The sequence below is a fragment of the Chiloscyllium punctatum genome, chromosome 5 (assembly GCF_047496795.1).
Source record: "Chiloscyllium punctatum isolate Juve2018m chromosome 5, sChiPun1.3, whole genome shotgun sequence".
Lineage (NCBI taxonomy): Eukaryota > Metazoa > Chordata > Chondrichthyes > Orectolobiformes > Hemiscylliidae > Chiloscyllium > Chiloscyllium punctatum.
The window spans coordinates 72,883,348-72,900,982 of NC_092743.1; the positions used below are offsets into that span (position 1 = coordinate 72,883,348).

The 17,635-nt window shown below is 40.0% G+C and overlaps 1 protein-coding gene across 1 annotated transcript in view; it reads left to right on the top strand.

Annotated features, from left to right (window-relative positions):
• The window catches only part of LOC140476793 (uncharacterized), a 567,118-nt gene that overhangs the window by 487,536 nt on the left and 61,947 nt on the right, over positions 1-17,635 (top strand). The window lies entirely within an intron of this gene.

Genomic DNA, 17,635 nt, shown 5'->3' on the forward strand with positions numbered 1-17,635 from the left:
GTCAAATGGGGGGGGGGGGGGGGGGGGGGGTCTGTAAAGTAAGAGAGACAAATTAAATGAGTGATCAAAAGCATGGAGATATAATATTTTCTTGGAAGAAGTGAGGTTATGGACTTTCACAGGAAGATTAGAAAAGCTAAACATTATTCAAATGGAGAAAGACTGCAGAAAGTGGCAGCACAGAGGGATTTAGAGGTCGTGTGCATAAATCACAAAATGCTAGCAATAGTAAGCTAGTTGTAAGGAATGCAAATGCGGCCTAAAACCATATTTCAAAAGAAATAAAATGAAAAAATAGGGAGGTCTTGCTAAAATTATACAAGAAAGTTGTTAGATCACACCTTACAAAGCTATGAACAGTTTTGTTTCTGTTATCTTGGAAAGATATACTGGTAAATTAGATTAGATGCCCTAAAGTATGGAAACAGGCCCTTTGGCCCAACAAGTCCACACCAACCTACTGAAGAGTAACCCACACAGACCCATTTCCCTCTGACTAATGCACCTAACACTCTGGGCAATTTAGCATAGCCAATTTACCTCATTCCTCTTTGGACTGTGAGAGGAAACTGGAGCATGTGGAGGAAACGTATGCAGGTATGAGGAGAACGTGCAAACTCCACACAGACAGTTGCCCGAGGCTGAAATCGAATCTGGAATCCTGGTGCTGTGAGGCAGCAGTGCTAACCACTGAGCCACCATGGTACTGAAAGCAGTCCAGAGAGGTTTCACTGGGTTAACCCCTGATATGAAAGGATTTTCTTATGAGGAGAGGTCGATTAGGTTGGTCCTGTACTCATTGGAGTTTAGGAGAATGCGAGGTGACCTTATTGAAATATACAAGATTTTCTGGGTGTTGACAAGAGATTATGAAGAGGTTAAACAAGCTATTTTAAGTGCTTATGAATTGGTACGAAGCATATAGGCAGATGTTCAGAAGCACAAATAATGAACCAGACCAGACTTATGATGAGTTTGAAAGAATTAAACATCGTCATTTTGAACGATGGGTGTGTGCTTTGAAAATAGATAGGACCTTTGAGGCTCTAAGTGAGATCATTCTGCTGAAGGAGTTTAAAAACTCACTTCCAGAGATGGTAAGAATTCACATAGAGGAACAGAATGTTCAGGAAGTGAGAAGGGCAACAGAAATAGCAGGTGAGTACATGTTGGTGCAAAACACAAGCTTCCGGCCAAAATTTTGTCCTGTGAGGGATAGAAGTTGGGAGAAGGAAGAGATCCTACACTTCAAAACCAACAGTAGAAAACACTGGTAATAATTTACCACAGGATAAAAAAGAAACTCAAGAGGGTGAACAGGAGGTGAAAGGCTCAGGTGTTTTCACTGTAATGGAGTGGGACTTAGAAAACTACAGTGACGGTGGTTTCAGAAGGGCACTAGGAAAAGATGTTTTCACTGCCAGAAGTTGAGACATGTAAAGTCACAGTGCTGGTCTTTAAAGAAAGGCACTGTGGGAAAAGATGTCGTATAAGAAGCTAAGCCAGTGGCATTAGTGAAGGTAGTAAAGGAGACCACAAGAAGAGCTGAGGAGCTGCAGGAGAGCGCACAGTCTAGGCTGGGTATGGAGTTATTATCTGATCTCTACAAAGAACTTGCCTCTCTAGGTAAAGTTTACTCAGAAAGAACATCTTGCAGACTGCCTGGAGAATAACTCTCTTAAAGGTACCTTTATCAATCAGTAACCTGTGAAGCAGAAAACTCTAAGAAGAAAAGAAGATGCGACATTTGGCTGATTTTTGAAAAGCTGAACTTTGATAAATCTTAATTGGGGCTTTTAACCTACTGGTATTATGGAAGGGAAAGTAAAAGATAGGTTAAAGGAAGAAGTTGTAAATAGTTGTTAGTTAATTATTCTCTGTTATACTTTAAGAAATAAAGTTGTTACTTTTACTTTAACTAGTTCTTGGCCTCTCAAATGTTCGCACATTACTGCAGGGGATAAATCTTTTCTGTGTTGCTGGTTTAAATTAAGTAGGAGGGTTTACCCCCTATCGTAACAACAGATTAGATATGGAGAGGTTGGTTCTCCATGTAGGAGAGTCTTGGAGCAGATTTAGAATAAGGAATAACCCATGTGAGACCAAGATAAGGAGGAATTTCTTCTCTGAGTGGATATGTGGAATTTCTTTTACTGTAAAAGGGTTGTAGATGTTGTATAATTGGGCATTTTAAAGCCTGATGTATATAGATCAGTAAGGAAATCAAGAGTTATGGGGAATAGGCAGGAACATTGAGTTGAGGATTATCAGATCAGTCATGATCCTGTTGAGTGGTGGAGTAGACTTAAAGGACTAGATGGCCCACTTCTGCTACTACGTCACACCATTTATGAAGCATACAAGAGCAGTCAGGAGAGCAGTATAGTAATTAATTCGGAAAGAGACAAACTTTCACGCAACAGTATGCACAACAGCTGGACTGTGGTGTGTGGAAATAGATGCAAGTGGATGTAAGTTGCTTTTTATTTCTGGAAAGAATATGAGACTGGAAGATAAGCTTACTGTTTAAGCAAGCAAATTGTGTCTGAAAACAGTCAGATTCAAGGTGATGCACAGATTGGGCAGGGAGCAGAATTCTTTCAAGATCAAAAACAAGGAATAGAATTTTGCTCTAGGAATGGGGTGAAAGTTTGTTAAGTTGAGTCTTTGACTCTCTTACTGCCAAGAAAACCTGACCAATCAAACACTGTTCAATTTGTTAAAAGCTGACGGGCGAGCAAGGACATGTTTCTTGGCTTGTCATGTGACTCAACACTGGGTTCCCTGGTAATCAAAGGTCCTGGCTGCACCAATCAAAGGCCTGAAGCTTCTAGGCCTTAAACACTGCCAGTTGAGAATACTCCTCAAGGGATCCAGAGGTGAGAAGGTAAATTTTTGTTTTATTCTATTTGCACTATGGGATATTGGGGAACAAAGATCAAAAGCAAGAAGAGTCGTCTTTCCACCCCTGCTTTGGATCATGTAAAGATTTGGCAAAAATGAATTGTGTCGTAACACCACTCCAGCTCTTCCATTATGAAGATCATCCTGATTTTCCATTTGGGAAATTAGATACCTTTTGTGCCCATTGAAAAGTACAGAATTAAAGAGGTGACAAATTGAGACCCTTAAGTGGCATCAATTGAGGGCACTTAAAATTATTAATTGGTAGTAGCAGGTCAGGAAGGTTGCCGATGAACCTTCTCACCTAGTAATTAATTGGAGAATTAGTGAGAAGAAGTAAAGCTCTTTTCTAAACTAAGGCCATTATGCCTAATTATTTCCCTTTTATGCTACCTTCATGAAGGGAAATATTCTGACTAATAGCCAATATTTTTTAAGAATAATTGCAGGTCATCCAATACTGGATAAAGGATGAGTCGTCTAGTCGTCTATTAGAAATGTAATGTAAAATGGTGGAGTATGATTTTAAAAATCTCTCCATGGAATGTTGGTATCACTAACATGTTGAACATGTTTTTGCCCATCCCTAATTGTTCTGAAGTATTTAGCAGAAAGACCACTACAGCCATTCTGATGTTGGTATGCTCACTGTGTTGTTAAGTAATATGTTACAAGATTATGATGTAGGAGCAATACAGAATTGGTGATATACAGAGGAACCTCGATTATCCGAACAAGATGGGCGGGCACTATTTAGTTCGGATAATTGATTATTCGGTTAATTGATTAAATGCCTTTCCTCTGGGGCTCGGAGTTTTCTGTTAAGTCTGCTCCCCATTCAGGAGACAAGGCAGCAGCACAGCGCACGCGAGCTCTCGTCCCTGCCTGCCCCAACCCCGTCCAACACCGCGCCCCCGCCTGCCCCCACCTCCATACCCCTCCCGCCACCCAACCCCATCCCCAGGCCACCTCCTCCAGCCACCCAACCCCATCCAACACTGCCCCCTTCCCCTCCACCTGCCCCCTCCTGCCGCCCAACACTGTCCTCCCAACACCATCTAACTTCAACCCTGACTTCCCCCAATCCTGTCTAACACTCCCCCTACCCTGTTCCCCACCCCCTTTCTGTGCACCACCGCACCCTCTCTGGGGCAGCTGGACTGGACACCAACCACAAAAGGCTGCTGCCTTTTGGGGGATGGTGAGTCTCCAAATAGTGCACACACACACACACATCTTTTTACTGCAACTTTTTGACAGGTTCCACCTTTGCCCTATACAGGACCTTATCTGGGCAAGGGGGTTTTAGGGTACACCCCTGTGTAGAACTCCAGGAAAAGTGTGGTGAGAGAGGGACGGAGTTCAGTCATTTGGAGACAGTGCCTAAGCTCCCATCAATGTCCACTGGCAGCATTTCAGAAAGTGGAGTTCACTTTTAATCACTGTAAACAAAAGACGCGATCAGTGTTGGAAACACGACTTTGATGTAATGTTTCTATTGGGACCTCAAGATCTCCTTTGGATAATCCGATATTCGGATAATTGATATTCGGATAATCGAGGTTCCTCTGTATACCTTCAGTCTGGAATATATGTGACCTAGATAAGGTCATGTTCTTATGTGCCTGCTGTCCTGTTCTTCCAGGCAGTACAAATTGTGTTTTTGAAATGATCTGCCAAAAAAATCTTTGTGAAGTCACTGCAGTACAGTTTTTAGTTTGTTCACCTAACAATCATAGTTCACCAGTCGTGGAGGAAGTAAATATTTGAGGTATAGAATGGTATTCCAATAATTTGATGGGGGTAGCAAAATTATTTTCTGTTGTTAGAGCCGCATGCGCCCAGGCAAGTGGATAATATTTAATTATACTCAGTTTTTTGCCTTGTTGATGGTGGTCAGATTATGGGAAGTAACATTGTGAGAATATATAACCTTGGCTTTGTTCTTGCAGCCATAGCTGATCCATTTAAGTTTCTACTCAATGGTAATCTCCATTATGTTGACAGTGGGGATTTTCAGCAGTAGTAATGGAATCAAAAGTCGAGGGAAATGGTTAAACTCTCTCTTGTTAGTGACGGTATTCTCAGCTTGGCACTTGTTTCTTGGGAATATTATTTGCCACTTAGCCCAAACCTGAATGTAGCCCAGTTCTTGCTATATGCTTCATGATTTAATGAGTTGTGAATGGAACGCAAAATAGTGCAATCATCGATGTACACCCCAATTTGTCACTGCATACTGCAGCAAAGTTTATTGAAACACTTGAGGTTGGTTTGCCCTGGACAGTCTCCTGTGGAGCTCTTAAAGTAGTGCACTATGGATGAATTGATTGGTTTCCTGCATAACAACCATAACTATCTTCCTTAAAGATAGGCAAAATTCATGTGAGCAGAGAGTTTTCCAATGATTCTTATTGACTTCAGGTACAGTAGGGCTTCTTCATTCCACACTCGGGCAAATGCTGTTTTGATATTAAGGACCTTCACCTCACCTCTGGAATGCGTCTTCTTTCTCCTTCAAGTTTGGAGGAAGGTGGCAATGTTGTCTGGAGCTGAATGATTCTGGAGAAGCCCGCATAATTACAGAATTGTTATTGGGCAGAATGAGGCCATTCAGCCCATTGTGCCTGCACTGGCTCTTCAAAAAAGCAACATTACCTAGTGCTAATCTCCTGCTTTTTTCCCCATACCCTTGCACACTATTCCTATCCAAATAATCATCCATAATGAGTTCTTGAGTGCTTTAGTTAAACCTGCCTTCATCAAACTTCCAGGCAGTGCATTCCATACCCTAATTGCTCATTGGTTAGATTAGATTAGATTAGATTCCCTACAGCATGGAAACAGGCTCTTTGGCCCAAACAGTCCACACCAACCCTCCGAAGAGTAACCCGCTCAGACCCATTTTCCCTCTGACTTATGCAACTAGCACTATGGACAATTTAGCATGGCCAATTCACCTGACCTGCACATCTTTGGATTGTGTGAAATTTTTCTCATGTCATTTTTGCTTATTTTGCACATCCCTTTAAATTCAAACTGTTTTATTCCTCTACCTTTTACAAGCAGGAATAGCTTCTCCCTATCTACTCCACCCTACACATCAAATCTTCTCTCAGCCACTTTCTCTACAAGAATAACAGACCCAAGTTCTTCAATTTACCCTTCCAAGAATATGGATGCATAAACTGAGTAAGAGGTGAAATGCTACTTGATAGCACCGCTGATAATACTTTCTATTTCTTTACTGATGATTGGGAGTTGACTAATGAGAAGGTGATCACCAGGTTACATTTATCTTTATTTTGTATTCAGAACATACCTGGGCAATAATAGGTTACAAAGTGAAGTTGAACAGAATCGCAGGCAACAGTCCATCCCTATACAATGAGTTCAGTCTGTTCTATCTTTGCTTTGAAGGCCAATGAAACAATGTGACCTTTCCCAACAGCCTTAGATGCACCTGTGCCCATGGTCACTGCTGCAGATGTTGGATCAGCCTTCTTGAGAATGAACCCACAGACTCGTCAGGCCTGGATGGAGTCTGCGTTTGCGCACTCAGATACTGTGCAGGCCAGCTGGCGGTTGTATTCGCAGAGATCCTTACTACAATCCGAGGTCCCCATCTGCTTCAAGACCAGCACCATACTGCTGCCAAAGAACAATCATGCAGAGTACCTCAATGACTTCTGCCCAGTGGTTATGAAGTGATTCAAGAGGTTAGTTATGGCTCATATCAGTTCCAGCTTACAAATTGCCTTAATCGTCTGGAACAGATTCAATAATAAGGATACCTATGTCAGGCTCCTACTCATCGATTACAATTCTTCATTCAAAACCACGATTACAACCAAACTCATCTCTACACTCCACAACCTATGTCTTGGCTCCCAGCTCTGTAACTGGATCCTTGACTGGCTGACCCATACACTACAATCAGTAAGAATAGACAACAGTACCTCCTCCACGATAATCCTCAACACCGGTGCACCACAAGGCTATTTACTCAACCCACTACTATATTCCTCACACACTCATATCTCCATGGTCAAATTCTGCCGCAATTCCATTTACAAGTTTGCAGATGATTCCACCGCTGTAGTCAGATCTCAAACAATGACAAGGCAAAATACAGGAAAGTGATTGAGTGCTTAGTGGAATGGTGTAACTATAACAATCTCTTCATTAGCATCAGAAAAATGAGGAGCTGGTCATTGACTTCAAGAAGCAGAGAGGAGAGGATGCCCCTGTCTGCTTCAGTGGTGCTGAAGTGGAGATGGCTGAGTGCGTCAAGCTCCTGGGAGTAATGATCGCCAGTCTGTTCTGGTCTGCCTATGTCAATGCAATGGTCAAGTAAGCACAATGTTTCTATTTCCCCAGGAGGCTAAGGAAATTTGTTATGTCCACAAGGATTCCTATCATCCTTTTGAACAGACCTCTCAAGTAGTTGTTCTGATCGTTCTCTCTGCACCTTCTCTGCACTCTGTTCTGCTACACTGATATACTTTGTATGATACGATATGCCTGTATATCATGCAAACCAACACTTTTCACTGCATCTCAGTGCATGTGCCAACAAAAAAATCAATCAATTAATCAATTTTCCTGTTTTTTGAGAATATATCAGAGTTGGTTCAGTTTTCCTTAAAATGCAGTTGGTTCCAGATTATAAGCATTCAGCATTACAGTCTGGATGGTTTCAGAGCTCATAGCATTTATGGTGCCCAACGCCATCAACCATTCTTTGGCAGGACGATCACATAAAGAAAGCATGATGGTTCATCTACTCCACATTCAAGCTGAAGCTTTTTTAAAAAAAAGAATTGTTCATACAATATGTATATTCCTGGCTGGGATAACTTTAAGACACATCCCTAATTGCCCTGGACAAGTAGGTTCCACATACTTCAACCTTAACTGAGGATAGGAATATTTATGGAGCCTGCTCCTCTGGTTATTTGTTTAATTATCCACCATCACCAAATGTGTTAAGATGAAAGGGCTTGGAGTTGAGCAATTAGTTTTGGGATCTCTTCGCTGTATGCCTCCTTCTGCTTATGCTCATTGGTGTGCGAGTACCTGTGTTGTAATTTCAGCAGGTTGCTCCCTTACTTTTACCTACGTCTTTTATCTATATCCTGGCATGCTCTCTTCAACTTCTTATTTAGTCAGGATTCATCCACAGGCTTGATTGTAAGGGATGTAGTAGGGATAGCAAAGGATGAGCCAGGTTACAAACTATGATGGAATACAACTACTACTGATGACAAACAGCACTTTATGAAGGCCCAGTTTTGGTCTGTTCTGAATTGATGGCAGTGCTACACAACAAGATGCTAGTGTCCTCAGTATTAAACAGTAGTGTAGTGATAATGTCACTGACTCATGATTCTGAAGCTGGATCCAATGTTTTGGGGACATTTGTTCAAATGTCATTGTGATAGTTGTTAATATTTAATTCATAATTCTGGAATAGAAAGCTTGTTTCTGTAATGGTGACCACGAAACTACTGTTAATTGTCAGAAAAGCTCACTAACAAATTTTGGGAGAAGGAAATCTATTGTTCTTACATGGTCTGGCTTACATGTGATTCCATATCCACAGCAATGTCGTTGAACATAAGAACATAAGAACATAAGCAATAGGAGCAGGAGTAGGTCATCTAGCCCCTTCAGCCTACACCGCCATTCATGGCTGATCTTAGGCCTTGCTGTCAATAACCACATCCTATGAAAGGATTTTTTAAAATGTTGCCTCCATAGGCACTGTGCTGTGGTCATTTTTATCAATGCATCCAGGATTTATGCATCAGTACTAAGTAGGATGTTCAGGATGGTGTCACCTATTAAACACCAAAGGTTAAAATATTCATTGGCCAAAGCACAGGGTTTTGCTTTTCTGTTCAGAGTTTCCTTCCAACTCTCATACCACCAACTCCGACACCACTGGTTTCTTGTTCCCTATAGATATTTTTAATCAACCTGTTCAGACATATTATGACACACCTTTGGAATATATAAGACATGAACCCAGAACTTCTGGTCCAGAGGACATAAGGTATTTGTATATATTTTAATATAATTTAATAGGGAATTTTTTTGAAATTTGAACTAGTGGAATACAGATTTTCTGTTTGTCTGAAGAGGTTGACTAATTAACTTGTAGGTGTTTCTATCACCATGGAAACTTATTTAAATCACTGTATTAAAGAGCAACTTCCAGGAGGGTAATCGGGTTTTGTTTACATTGGGAGGGTTTAACAGAGAACAAAGTAAACAGTACAGTGCAGTAAGCTTTCGGATAAAAGATTCTGGAATAGTTTTCTTTTAACTTAGGTGAAACTCACTCAGCTTGGCAAAAACTTTTTAGTTTCAATTTGAACAATTTGCAGATATTTTGACTGAAGCTGCATCATGAGTAAAATGGTTGGCCCTGGGAAAGGGAGGTAGTTCAGGACTCTAAAGAAAGATTTTTACCTTAATGCAAAGAATTTAATTTAAAAGATCCAGATGAAAGGTGTTTGGTCAAAATCCTGTAGTGGTTAATTGATGCTGAGAAAGTATAAACTCAGTTATATAATGAACAGGTTATCATATTTTCACAACCAGGAATTGAAGCCAATGTTAGGTCAAACTTTATGTGAAGTACAGAGGGAATTTTTCTCTCATGTTTTAGTACTATAGTGGGATGCTTTTGGGATTAATGAGATTGTATTTTTACAATGTGTTTCAAAATCTTTAAATATGTAACAGATGAAACTGAATTATTTGCATATATTTTAACTTTTTTTTGTTTATTTTATTCTTATAAATTGGAAAACCAATATTTTTACATGGTTTTGCGATCAGATATTAAAATAAATGCATGTTACTATCCATCCAGTTTGAAACAAATGTTTTAAGTGATCATAATGAGAGGATCTAAATAATAAACCTGAAATTATTGAATAATAATGATTAGGTAAATGAATAGTTGCTGGTGCTATTTATAGACCGCTGGTGATAATGCTATACAAAACATTGTAATTTGATAAATAGCCTCAATCTAAAATATTAATTTAATGTTGAACGACAGACCCTGTATTTTCAAAGTGACCTTCAGGATTTTTCTTTGTGCAGTCGATATATTCAACAAATGAACTTCCAATGTTTCAATCCATGTGATTGGACATATTGCTTTCTTTGAAACACTTTGAAGTACTGCTTATTTCCCACGAGCTGCAGAGGTGAAAAGAATCAAGGGCCATCTGGTTCCCCTGTTGCAGCCCTTGTCCCCATTCTCCTAACCCAGGAGCTAGAAGCAATATGGTAATCAAAGTCACAGTGTTTGGATAGCAGAAAGCTTTGTGCCTGCACCTCCTGCTTAAATGTTCTATCCTTATGTGTCAGAAGCTCTGCCCTTGACAGTCCCTCATATTGGAGAGCCTGAGTGACCCAGGCAAAAAATCAATTAAGGGCCAAAAGAAGAATAATATATTTTTTTAAAAGATCAGTTGGAATTCAGAATGTTGAAGCTTTCATGTTAATTTTCTGTATCTCAAGGACTCACAATATGGCCAGCTATAGTTTCAGACCCGGAGCTGCTCTCTTGATTCTGTGTTCAGAATTGAACACTATCAACTGGATAGTTGGAGCTCTTAGAAATAGAGTTGTGATCCAATATCCAGCACGAGGAGGAATTACTAAGGTTATCTTGTCTAACTCATCCTGTAGTTAACTCAGTCTTCCCAATTAAGTGTCATCTGTGAATTGCATTAGGTTTTATTGAACTTCCAGTTCCAAGTCATTAATTTCAATTGAAAACAATTGGGAATTTGACAATAATTCCTGAGAACAGGAAAGACTATGATGCAGTGGAAATGATATGAAAAATATTAGGATATCAATTAAATTAAAGAGGTTATCTGGAATGTCAAAATTAATATGTTTGTGTTGGCAAGCAAAGCCTTTATTTATATGATTGTGGAGTAGGTAGTCCATTATTTTATTAATTTAATTGTATTATTATGCAGTTTTCCTCGGCTAGATTTAATAATACAGCTGTGTTTGTAGTTGAATTGACTAACTAGTTTAAGTCGCAAAAATCATGATTTATATTATGGTAAAATTGTTTAACATTAAAAGATAGATTTTATTTTAAAATAGCATAATAACATATAGCTTCTACAATACTTTTAAATTACAGGTTAATATCCCAGAAGATATAGGCAACCCCTGGAAAATTCGCTTAGGACTTGGAAAACCAGGAAAAAAAACAGCTGCAGCAACTTCTTCAATATCACTCCGCTATTTTAAAATGCAAAACATAACTAATCTAGCCACATTTAGCTATTCTATAAATGAAAGCCTTCCTGTAGAGTCTAATAATGATAAGTGCCTTGAGTTCCCAGTAGAATGGCCATATAAACATACCATGTCTGGTGAGTATAAAATACTGGTTAAAAAATCTTGATATTATGTTCGTAGCTATCTTATAAGGTCAGAAGTCACACAACACCAGGTTATAGTCCAACAGATTTATTTGAAATCACAAGCTTTCAGAGCACTGCTCCTTTGTCAGGTGAAGTGAGGAAAAGCATGCAGGCATAGAATTTACAGGCAGAGGGATCAGTAGGCAAAATGATCAAAATATCATAGAAAGGATGTGAGTGGAGTGTCGACAAGCTGAATAATAAGTGTGTGCAGGTGATCAAAAGTGTCAAACGGTGTGAGTAAAATGTTAACAGCTGAATAGGAAGTGAAAGGATGACATAAAATCTGATCAATTGAAGCAGAGAGATAATTACAAAAATCTTCAGCTGCTGACACTTTACTTACACTCTCTAACACTTTTGATAAGCTGCAGAAACTTATTACTCAGCCTGTCGACATTCCACTTACACCATTTGTCTGGTCTTTTGATATCAGGTAAGATTCCAGAAGACTGCAAGATTGCTAATGTAATACCACTTTTTAAAAAAAGGCTGCAAGGAAAAGTCAGGGAACAGCAGACTAGTAAACTTGACATCAGTGGTGGGCAAGTTTTGGATAGAATTCTGAGAGACAGGACCTACATGGCATTGGAAAGTCAAGGACCAATTAGGGAGAGTCAGCATGGCTTTGTGCATGGGAAATTATATCTCACCAGAATGATAGGTGAAGGCAGAACAATAGATGTTATCTACATGAACTTCATCAAGGCATTCAATAAAGTTTTGCAATATAGATTGGTTATTAAGGATAGATCAGTTGAGAACTAGCCAGCTGGATACAAAACTGGCTTGATGGTAGGAGACAGAGCATGATAGTAGAGGATTGTTGTTCAGACTGGAGGCTGTGACCAGCAGCATGAAGGCATAGCAGCTACTGATGAATCAATGGAAAGTTAGGTGACATCAGTGTTGGAATTAGAGGAGCAGAAAGATCTTGGATGACTGTAGGGATGGAAGAGCTTACAGAGTTAAGAAAATACAAGTTCTTGAAGGGAATTGACATTAATTGTGGACACATTATCACCTTCTAATTCTGTTGTGGAAAATGCTCTCAGTGCTTTGACATAAATTCATTTAATCTGTTTGCCAAGTGAAATGAATGAATATTGTCATGATGCGTAATGATTCAATAAAAGGTTAGAATTCCCTCTGGCAGTTCATGTGTGATGCAGGGCTTTCACTCACTGCAATGATGAATTGGAACTTATAATATTTTCCTGAGGGGGTCTTACAGGAGTAGAAGATTACAACAGAATGGTAATCTTACTTGGTTAACAGTTGTTGTGTGGGAGGGAATTATAATTTAACTCTGCCATTGATTAAAGGGTGTGAAGCATTTAAAGTGATGTAAAAGAGAGTACAGAACCTGGCTTTCAGCATTATTGATAAGGACTCACGGATTTTAAGACTAATCTGTGTAATCACAATTGACAGACACAAGTGTAAATAGGGATTAGTTGTTTGGTATTTCTATTTGGTAGCCTCAAGAGATGGTGATGCAGACACAGGCACTCAGTGTAATCTCAACCATTCTACTAATGATAAGTCTTCTAGGAGAAAGTGAGGATTGCAGATGCTGGAGATCAGAGCTGAAAATGTGTTGCTGGAAAAGCGCAACAGGTCAGGAAGCATCCAAGGAGCAGGAGAATCGACGTTTCGGCTCATGCCCGAAACGTCGATTCTCCTGCTCCTTGGATGCTGCCTGACATACTAATGATAAGTACTGAAAATACTTTAAATGCCTCAGAAGTCTGGCCAAGGTAAATCAGCCATGAGTATTCTCATGCCCTGTAAAGCTGTTGGAAACATGACTAGAATCCCTTCAGTGCAGAAACAGTCCATTTTGGCCCAACAAGTCCACACTGACCCTCTGAGGTATCCTACCCAGACCCATTCCCCTACCTTTTTACTCTACAGTTCTCTTGATGAATGCACCTAACCTACACATCCCTGAATACTATGGGCAATTTAGCATGACCAATTCATCTAACCTGCACATCTTTGGACTGTGGGAGGAAACCAGAGCACCCGGAGGAATCCTGTGTAGATGTGGGGAGAATGTGCAAACTCCACACAGACCATCACCTGGGCTGGAATCAAACCCAAGTCCTTGAGCTGTGAGGCTGTTGTGCTAACCACTGAGCCACTGCGTTGCCACTATGGCACATCTTTCTTTCAAGTGTTATAGGGAAGAGTAGTATATATATATTCTCAACTTGTATCTTTTTGAGTTGACTAAGCAACTGGGCTCTAGAATGCTACTTCAACACAGTACACTTTAAGGACTACAAGAGGTAAGTGACAACACTATACTGGAGGGGTCTCATAGTGGGTAAATTTATTGATGATAAATGGCTGGTCCCCAAAAATATGGGGACAATACAATAGCAACAGTCGAAAATGCCCTGAACAGAAAGGAAAATCAATTTTTAAAATATTGAACCTTTGAGCTGAATTTGATTGCATAGAAGTAGACATGCCAGTTCGAAAGGGTCATTGTGCATCTAACATTGTTCACTGATAAATTTGGACACTGGAAAGTAAGTAACAAAACTTTAAAGATGAACCTCAGCTGAAATTGATTATTAAAGATACTAAATGGCTCCCTGGAAAGTTTCCCTTAAAGCAGAGAAGTTGAGGTGATGGGCTGGGGTGTTTGTGGGGGGGGGGGGGGGGGGAATGTGAAGTAGAAATCTGCTTGAGATGTACAACTTTGAGGGACATGGATTGGGTGGATGAACTCTTACCCCCTTTTCCTTTGGTAGTGGGGTCAGTAACCAAGAGGCATAGACTTAAAATATGGGATGGAATATTAGGAGGGGATTTTTGCTAGGTTGTATCTGCAACTGAACTAGTGAAGTAAGAACCATCATTGTATTTAAGTATTTGGATCAGCACTTGAACTTCCAAAGTTTACAAGGCTACAGGTTAAATGCTGGAAAACACTAATATTATCTCACAGGGTAACTTTATAAATGGATGAAAATTCACAGTGCATTTGATATTCTACACAGATGATAATAAGATGTGGCCTGAGGCAAGACAAGGTTCTGACTCACTATTTAGTTATAAGGGTGATAACATATCCACAGTGCACATCAATTCCCTCCAATGCCTTGTATTTTAACACTGCAACCTCTTCCAGCCCTGCAATTCCCCCAAGCTCTTTCTTTTCCTCTAATTCCAATCTCTGGGATTGTTTAAAACCAGTAAATCTGAAAAGAAGAACAGACAGAGACAGGAAGACAAACACAATCATAGTAATGGGTTGAACTGTGTTTATTTCAAAGCATAGAATCTTATCGGTAAGGCAGATGAATTTAAAACCTGGATCAGTCCATGGAACTATGATATTGTGACCATTACAGAAACTTATTGAGAGAAGGACAGGACTGGCTGCTCAACATTTCAGGGTTTCATCGTTTTTGATGAGATGGTGAGGGAGGTAAAAGAGTGAGAATGTCACATCTACATTCAGAAACAACATACTAGAGGGCTCGTCCACTGTGGCAATATGATAGAACTCAAAAATAGGAAGGGAGAAATCACCTTGACGGGATTGTACTATAGGCCCCCAACAGCCACTGAGACATTGAGGAACGAATGTGTAGGCAGATTATGGAAAGATGCAAAAACAGCATATTGGATTACTTTAGCTTCCCCAATATTGACTGGGACTTCCTCAGAACAAGAGATTTAGGTAAGGCAGAATTTGTTAAGTGCATCCAAAGGTTTTTTTGAAACATTACATGGATAGTACTGACAAAGGAGGGGCCATACTGGACCTTGTATTGGCCAATGAGCCGGGACAGGTGATTTATCTTTCAGTGGGAGACCATTTTGGAAACAGTAATCACATCTCCTTAAGTTTTAAGATAGCTATGAAGAAGGATTAGTCAGGATCTTGCAGGAAGGTATGAAATTGAGGAGAGCAAATTATGACAGGATTCAACAGGAGCTAGGGAAAGTTAATTGGGAGCAATCTGGTCGGCATGGACAAGTTGGACCGAAGAGTCTGTTTCCATGCTCTATATCTCTATGACTCTATAACTATTATTGGGCAAGTCCACATTTGACATGTGGGAATGGTTTAAAGATCTACGGATCGGAGTTCAGGGTCAGCATATTCCAGGAAGGAGGAGGGACAAGAATGGTAAGGTAGAGATCCTTGCATAATGCGAGGAGTTGTGAACTTAGTCAAAAGGAAAAAAGAAGCAACAGTAGGGTTTAGAAAACTAAACTTGGACAGGTCCCATAAGGAACATAAAGTAAGTCGGAAAGTACTCAAGTAGGGAATTAGGAGAGCAAGGAAGGGCTATGAAATGACCTTTGCAAGTAGGGTTGAAGAGAATTCCAAGGCATTCTGGATATACATTTAAAACAAGAGGATAACTAGGGAGGGGTAGAACAACTCAAGGGTAAAGAAGGCAGAGCATGTGGGGTGAGATCCTTAATGAGTACTTCAGTATTAGGAGAGGGCTATGGATGATAGTAAGATTCGTGTGGAACATATAATATACTAGGGCACCTTGAGATCAAGAAGGAAGTAATGTTGGGCTTCTTGAAGAGCATCAAGTTGGTTAAGTCCCCAGAGCTCAATAGTATCTACTGTAAAGAGATTGAGAGAGGCAAGAGAAGAAATTGTTGGCTCCTTGACCAAGATCTTTGCATCCTCGGTAGCCACTGGAGAGGTCCTGGAGAACTGGTGAGTTGCTAATGTTGTTCATCTGTTCAAGAAGGAAAATAGGGAAAATCCAGGAAACTATAGATCAGTGAGTCTCACACCAATGATTGGAAAGCTATTGTAGAGAATTCTTCAGATTGGAATTGTGTGCATTTGGAAAGACATTGCCTAATTAGGGGCAGTCAGCATAGCTTTGTGCAGGTCTTACCAACCTGATTAAATTTTTTTGTGGAGGTTACAAAAGTGATCAATGAGGGTGGAGCAGTAGATGTTGTTTACATGGATTTTAGTAAGACATTCAACAAGGTTCATCATGGTAGGCTCATCCTGAGGATTAGGATACATGGGATCCATGGTGACTTGGCTACTTATATTCAGAATTGATTTGCCCATAGAAGTCAAATGATAGTCGTGGAAGTTAGTGACTGGTGGTGTTCTGCAGGGATCAGTACTGCGACCTTTACTGTTAGTGATATACATAAATGACTTGGATGAGAACATAAATGGGTGAGTTAGTCAGGTGGATACAATGGGATGTAGATCAGTCACAGATATGAGCAGGGAAATGACAGATGAAGTTTAATCCAGGCAAATGTGAAGTGTTGCACTTTGGGAGATCAAATATTAAGGAAAAGTATACAGTTAATAGGCAGGAATCTGAACAGCATTGACGTACAGAGGGATCTTGGGATTCAAACCCAAAGCTCCCTGACAGTGGCCACGCAAGTCGGGTAGAGTGGTAAAGAAGGTCTGTGGTATGCTTGTCTTTAATAGTTGGGAAATTGAATTCATGTCTCAGAATGTTATTTTGCAGCTTTGTAAGACCTTGATTAGGCCACACTTAGAGTATTGCATTCAATTCTGATTGCAACATTGCAGAAAGGATGTGGAGGCTTTGGAGAGAGTCCAGAAGAGATTTACCAGGATATTGCCTGGATTAGAGGGTATGCGGTATATGGAGAGACTAACAAAGCTTGGGTTGTTTTTTCTGAAGCAGCGGAGGCTGAAGGAAGGCTTGATAGAAGTCTATAAAATTATGAGATGCATAGGTAGGGTTGACAGTCAGAATCTTTTTCGCAGAGTTCTAATGTCTAATACTCGGGGACATATATTTAAGCGGGGGGGTTCAAAGGAGATTTAAGGGATAAATTTTTAACACGAAGAGTTCTAGGTGACTGGAATGCATTGTCATACGCAGTGGTGAAGGCAGATATGATAGGGGCGTTAAGGGGTTTTAGATAATCACATGAATAGCAAGAAATGGAGGGATGTGGGCTATGGACAAGCAAAAGGGAGTAGTTTCATTTGGCATCATGTTAATCACAATATGATGAGGTGAATAGCCCATTCCATTGCTGTACTGTTCTATGTTCCATATTCTGTTTAGTTATACCATCATTTCAGTCTGCCTCATTCCACTTACCTGAGATTGAAGATATTAAGGTTAAGAGAAAAATATTACAAATGTTGCAAAAAGAGATCTGAGACTTAATAGAAATGGTTAGGTGACTCTTCAGAACAGCTCCTGAGTCCAAACAATGAAAAATCATTCCCCAATGAGCTTGCTGTAAGCATA